Below are 6,011 nucleotides of genomic sequence, written 5' to 3' on the forward strand. Positions count from 1 at the left end.
TACAGGGCACTGAGCAATCTAGCCCTGGCCAACTTTTCCAACCTCCATCGAGATTATTCTCTGAAATATAAGTGTTCAGAAAAGACTGGTTTAAACAGAGATTGGAAAGGTAGGCCAGGGCTAGTTTGATTAGTGCCCTATATGCCATGTTAGAATTTGGACTTTATCCTGAGGAGTCATTCAAGGGTTAAAGTAAGTGAAATAAAGATCAAAATTCATTTAAAATGTGTCTTCCTGACTAAATTTCGGAGAACGAATTGCAAAGAGGCAAGCCTGGCACAGAGAGACAAATTGCTATTATTGTCATTGTGAACCACACAAAGAATTAATCACTCAAGGGTTTATTTAGTCTGGTGTTGATGTTTCATGGAGTTAGGGATCTTGCATTTAATCACAGTTTTTTCCTGGATGGGCCAAAGTACTTAGCAGCCATATTGTGTAAAAAAATGGTAGGGCAGATGGAGCTGCTGGCTTGCTTTGGTTGGCTGATGCATACTTCTGTAGTACTTCATTCTGCAAATGACACTGTAAAGCAAGCAGGAAAATTATCAGAGCCACTGTCTGAACTGGGCCTTCACACATAGTAGTGCTGTTAGCTAAGAAGCACAGCATGCTCCCAACACATAACTAATTGGAATGCAGATGAATGCTTGAGCAAAGAGGGCATCTTTAGTTAAACATGTGTGGTCAACCACACCTTCCTAGTGTCCCCTTCTTCACTGTATTTACAGAAACCTCGCTCTCTCTATCGGTTTATGCTTGCCATATCCAGCAAGGATTAGACCTTCCTGAAACCTGATTTTCCTCTATTCCACATGCATCCCCTAACCACCCTGCACTCATTTTCCACAGCTTATCATAATTTTTCTCACCACTCTATGTCCATTCACCAAATCCCATCCATTCTCAGAAAAACCTCTCATGAGAGTTTTTCCTCTCCACACCTACTGCCGGCTTTCTACCCCTACATCAGGCCCTCATCATCTCTTGAATGACCTCAGCTGACCTCCTTGCCATCATTCTCCCTTCCCTAGTTTATTTTACAAATATACAGGCTTTCTTCAAATACTAAACTGCTATACCACTCTTAAAAATCTTTAAAGATGACCTCTAAGTGAAAAATCCCATCTCCTTTTCTTAATAGGCTAGTTATAGTTTTTGGTTTGTCTATTTATGGTTTGAGTTTGTAAACCCACAGGGAAACTTGCCTATTCAGATATCTCCTTCCTTAAGGCACTGATAAGATCCCTAAGACACTGATAGGACCTGTTCTCATCTGGTATGTAAGTTTATCTTTTTTGTCTTTCTTTCCTTTTACAATTGTGGTGCTTTTATTTTCTTAAACTTTTATTATGAAATAATTTTAAACTTAGAGGAGAGTTGCAAAACTAATATTAAACACACAGAGAGAACTCCAACATACCCCTCTCCCCAGATACCCAGATCCACCAGTTTTAACATTTTGCCACATTTGCCTTATTGTTCTCTTTCTACCCATCTATCAACCTGTCTATTTTCTCAACATTTGAGAGTAGGTTGCATACGCCATACTCCTTGAACACATACTCTTCCATGTACATTTCCTAAGAAGAAAGATATCCCCTTATGTAACCATCTTAAATACAGTTATCAAATTCAAGAATTTTAACATTGATATAAAGCTTTCAGTCGATATTATAATTTTTTCATATATTCCAATAATGTCCTTTTGAATCTTTTCCCCTCCATTATTAAGTCTAGTCTAGTGTCTCTTTAGTTGTCTTATTTTTAATTGTGGGACCATCCATACATCATAAACTTTACCATCTCAGTCACTCCCAAGCATACCATTCGATGGGATTAATCACATTGACAATGTTGTACTACCCTCACCACCATTCATTACCAGAACTTTCCTGTTATACCAAATGGAAATTGTGGTGCTTTGAGCATGAGGATAGGATACTATTTCGCTCTGAATCCTCTGCCTTTAGTAAGTGCTTGGTGTTTGTTTGAGGAAGGGATGGCTGAATGAACGATTGTGAGAAATAACTCATATTTTCTCATGTATCTTAAAAGTCATTCAATTTGATGGAAGTGGAGATATATTTCCCACTTCAAAGGTATATAGGTGGACTGAAGGTAGAAGGGTAGACTGAATGGAAATGTGGCATCATCATTTGGTACTGCACCCCTAGCAAGGTTCTTCCCTCTCCTGTCACCTACCCCTGTGGCCCTCTTTGGGAACCTACTTTCTTAAGGCTGTCTATGACACTTTTTACATGAGAAATCAAGAGAGGGGGATTTCACATGAGACCTAACCTCAGCTTCATATTTCCTAAGAGATACTTCATGTCCTATTTTACTTAAAGCTAGGGATGTGCAATTGAAAGGGAAAAGGTCAGTCCTAGGAGTCAGGTACTCTTTCATAGGAGTATATTAAAAAAATTGAGTTTATCCAGTTGTCTGAATAAGTCTATTCTTGATTCTAAACATAATTGTATAAGATATGAGACTACCTTTACGTTGGTTTCTTTTTTTCTTCCCTCTTCTCTTCTTCTTCAGTATCCCACGCCTTTTCTCATTCTTCTTTTTGTCCCTAGTTTGGGGGCGTTCAGAATGCCTACGCCCTTGATGAGCTACTGTTTTTTTACTTCTTTTCATTGTATTAACCCTCTCTCTCCACGGCACAAGATCCGACTGTCTTCATGGACAGAGCTCATCTTAGGTTGATATGAGAAGTGGCCCTGAAGTTGTACTTGCATGTGCATGATCTCACAAAGGAGCCACACCCCATGAGGTAGTAAGATCAGAGCCCACTGTGAAATAGTAACTCTCCCCATGTGAGACCTTTGCAGTACCCCCATTAGTTCTACACAGTTAGTTCTGAGAATGTATTTTAAAAAAAAAACACATTCCTAGGGAATGAAAGACCATTATCTAAGCCATAGTAATAAGCAAACCAGAGCAGGTTCTAAAGCTGTCTGATCATCATGGATTGCTCTGGCAGCCAGCCAGCCAGTGACAGCCTCACACTTTGACAGTCAGCTGATGGTCTGCCAACTCACTCTGGCAGACACTCCTAAGGCCTGCCACTCCTGTCGCTGTAACCAACATAACCCCCAAACAAACCCACCCCCCAAATCAGCAGTTTGCTTTGCTCAGAGACTATCTGATGAACAAAACTCTCCTTTACTTCAGAAATAAATTCAGCCTTTTGATTATAGAAATGGTGTGGGGATCTCATCTTTGTCAGTTTTCCATTACTTCATAAATATCTGTATATGCCAGTATTATAAATTTTAATTATTATGCTCTTTATGATTATAATGCTATATCTTAAAGGTATAGAGCATAAATGAAGTTATATTTTAGATGTCGTGGGCTAAGAGAGGTATTATGTTTCTAAGGGGACTGGCTTGAGCTCTCAGATTAATTCAATTTTTTTAGTCCTTTCTCTTCTTATAGTTTGAATTTTTTAATTTTGCGTTGGAGAAGTCTAAAGCCAAGTTTGCAAATTCATGACCCTTTGACCTAATTCAGCCTGTGAATGTACTCTTAAAAATACTTAAGCCAACATTTAGAGATTTGGATATTTCACATTCAAGCCTAAATTTCCATGTTTTCTTGAAAAAATGACAGATCTGGCAGCCCAAGGTATTCATTGTTGCGTAGCAGCACTCAGTAGTAATGAAAGAGCAGCTACTGCCTTTAAAGGTGGTATAGGTTCTCTTTGCTGTGGTTCCACTACTCCCTCTCATCACTACAACAGGGAGGCAGATCATCAATTTTCCTCCATCATCATTCTCTTCTCATTTTTTTTCTTATAACAGGGAACTATTACTCTGCACACAATTCTCTTATCATTCAGCTATGTGGGTTAGTTGGATTACAGCTTCAGAGAGAGCATGATAGTTCATTTACATATAGGCTTTTAGATTTGACCCCTTTTGACCAATAAAAAAAGCAGAGGTGACAAACCCTTTATTGGTCAGCTTGTGTTGTAAACCCTTTTCCCTCACTGGCATTGGTGTCTTGATTTCAGATTCTTTCAAGGCTATAAATATAAGTGTTCAAACATTCCTTCTTTGGAGGCTTATGCCTTTTCTCCTTATTTCTTCCATGAATAGCATATTATTTCTTATGTGAATAAATAGTTTATCCCCTGCTTTTAGCTGCTATGTTAGATTGTAAAAATGGTCACAATTTATTCTAATCCTATCCACGATCTATGAGAGTGCCCTCCCACCAGACTCTGGGCTGGCCTTTTGTCTTTCTTTGACCAATGAAACATTAAGAAACATGATGCAAACAAAGCCTTGGGAAGTGTTTGTTCACTGGGGCTTGCTATCTTGCTGAGCTTGGGAACTCTGTAACCACCACCAAATGAATGAGCCAAGGTTACTTTACTAGATGATTGGAGGCAGGCACATGGCTAAGTATCCTTATCACCCCAGCTAATATTCAACCAACTGTCAGATATGTGAGTGATATCATCCTAGATCATCCAGCCTCAGCCCAGCTGGCCCAAATGAGAAGATCAATCTAACTGACCTACCAAAGTAAGAAATGATACATTTTTGTTGTGTTAAATGTTTGTTATAAGCCACTAAGTTTGGGGGTGGTTTGTTATACAGCAAAAATTAACTGATACAACCTAAATTAGGAAACATTCTGAATTTGGGTTCTCTATAGAAACAGAACCAATAGGAGATATTTATAAATGGGAGATTTATAAAAGTGTCTCACACAACCATAGGGATGCAAGAGTCCAAAACCCATAGGGTGGGCCGTGATGCCAGCACCTCCAATGAAGGGTCTTGACAAAGTCCACAGGAGAGGCTGGCTGGTTGAAGAAGCAGTGAAAATTCTCTCTACTCCTTTAAGTCTTCAACTGGTTGGACCAAATCCAACTGATCGGATTTTCTTGTTTGCGAAAGGCCCAACCTTAATTGAGCATAGATGTAATCAGCTGCAGATACAATCAACTGATTGATGGTTTAATAAACCAGCCTTCTGGTTATCAACCAGCCATGCATTATCTTTGAAGTAATGGTTAGGCCAGTGTTTGTCTGACCAGACAGCTTGGAACCATCAGCTGGCCAAGTTGATACTGAAACCTAACCATCACCACCAACCTAACCAAGTCCCACCCCTTGTCAATTTGGCATCTATACACATCATCTTAAACCATACTTATTTTCTAAATAAAACACAATAACAGACATATGTTTCACCTAACAATACTCAACTGTCCTGTATATAACCAGAAATGCACCAAATCTCTCCAGAATAGGATGCAAGTTTTTCAGTAACATTCACTCTTAAATTTGATATCCTATAACTTAAATACTATAACATAAACAATACAACTTATGTCATATAATAAGAAAACAAGATATTTGCCTTATGTACAAATACAAATGTAATCCTAACAAAATATTCATACAGGAGGAAATATTCATACAATCATAGTCCTCGTTTTTGTAACTGGTCACAGAAATGTAGTAGAGTAGTAGTTCATTTTTATCACGACCATCTTCCAGTACCCATTCCACATTCCCTTTGCACTCAACAAACATTTTAGTTGGCCATGGTTCTTTGCCTGGTGGGGCAACCAAAACCTTGGTTCCTAAAGTTTCTGGGCCATTGGTAGTCCTGCCTGGATTGGGCTGTTGCAGTTTTCCATTGACTTTAATCACTGGGTATGGTAGTACTAAGAGACCCCCTAGGGGATCTTCTCTATTCCAGAAAAAACTCTTCTTTACCTCCATTGTATAGTTGCAGTGCTATTTCCCCTTGATAGTCAGGATCAATCACCCCAGTTAGAACAGTAATCCCCTTACTTGTCTGTTGATTCACAGGCATGAGAAGCCCAAAGTAGCCAGGTGGCAATCTTAACTTCCAGTTCAATGGAAACATTGTTGTGTTTCCTGGTAGGAGTACTCCTCCTTTTGGAACTAAGACCTGTAGACCAGCGGAGCTTAAGGTTGCAGTGACAGGAAGCAAAAAATTTTCTAGTAGATCACTAG

The 6,011-nt window shown here is 39.1% G+C and overlaps 1 long non-coding RNA gene across 1 annotated transcript; it reads right to left on the reverse strand.

The window, feature by feature from the left end:
* Window positions 1–325: 325 nt before the first annotated feature.
* Window positions 326–3,024, reverse strand: LOC143670659 (uncharacterized). Its single transcript, XR_013169424.1, has 2 exons — window positions 2,499–3,024; window positions 326–525 (listed from the first exon to the last, which is right to left on the reverse strand). It is a non-coding gene; the product is annotated as an uncharacterized LOC143670659 (long non-coding RNA).
* Between the last annotated feature and the right edge of the window lie 2,987 nt (window positions 3,025–6,011).

The sequence above is a fragment of the Tamandua tetradactyla genome, chromosome X (genome assembly GCF_023851605.1).
Source record: "Tamandua tetradactyla isolate mTamTet1 chromosome X, mTamTet1.pri, whole genome shotgun sequence".
Lineage (NCBI taxonomy): Eukaryota > Metazoa > Chordata > Mammalia > Pilosa > Myrmecophagidae > Tamandua > Tamandua tetradactyla.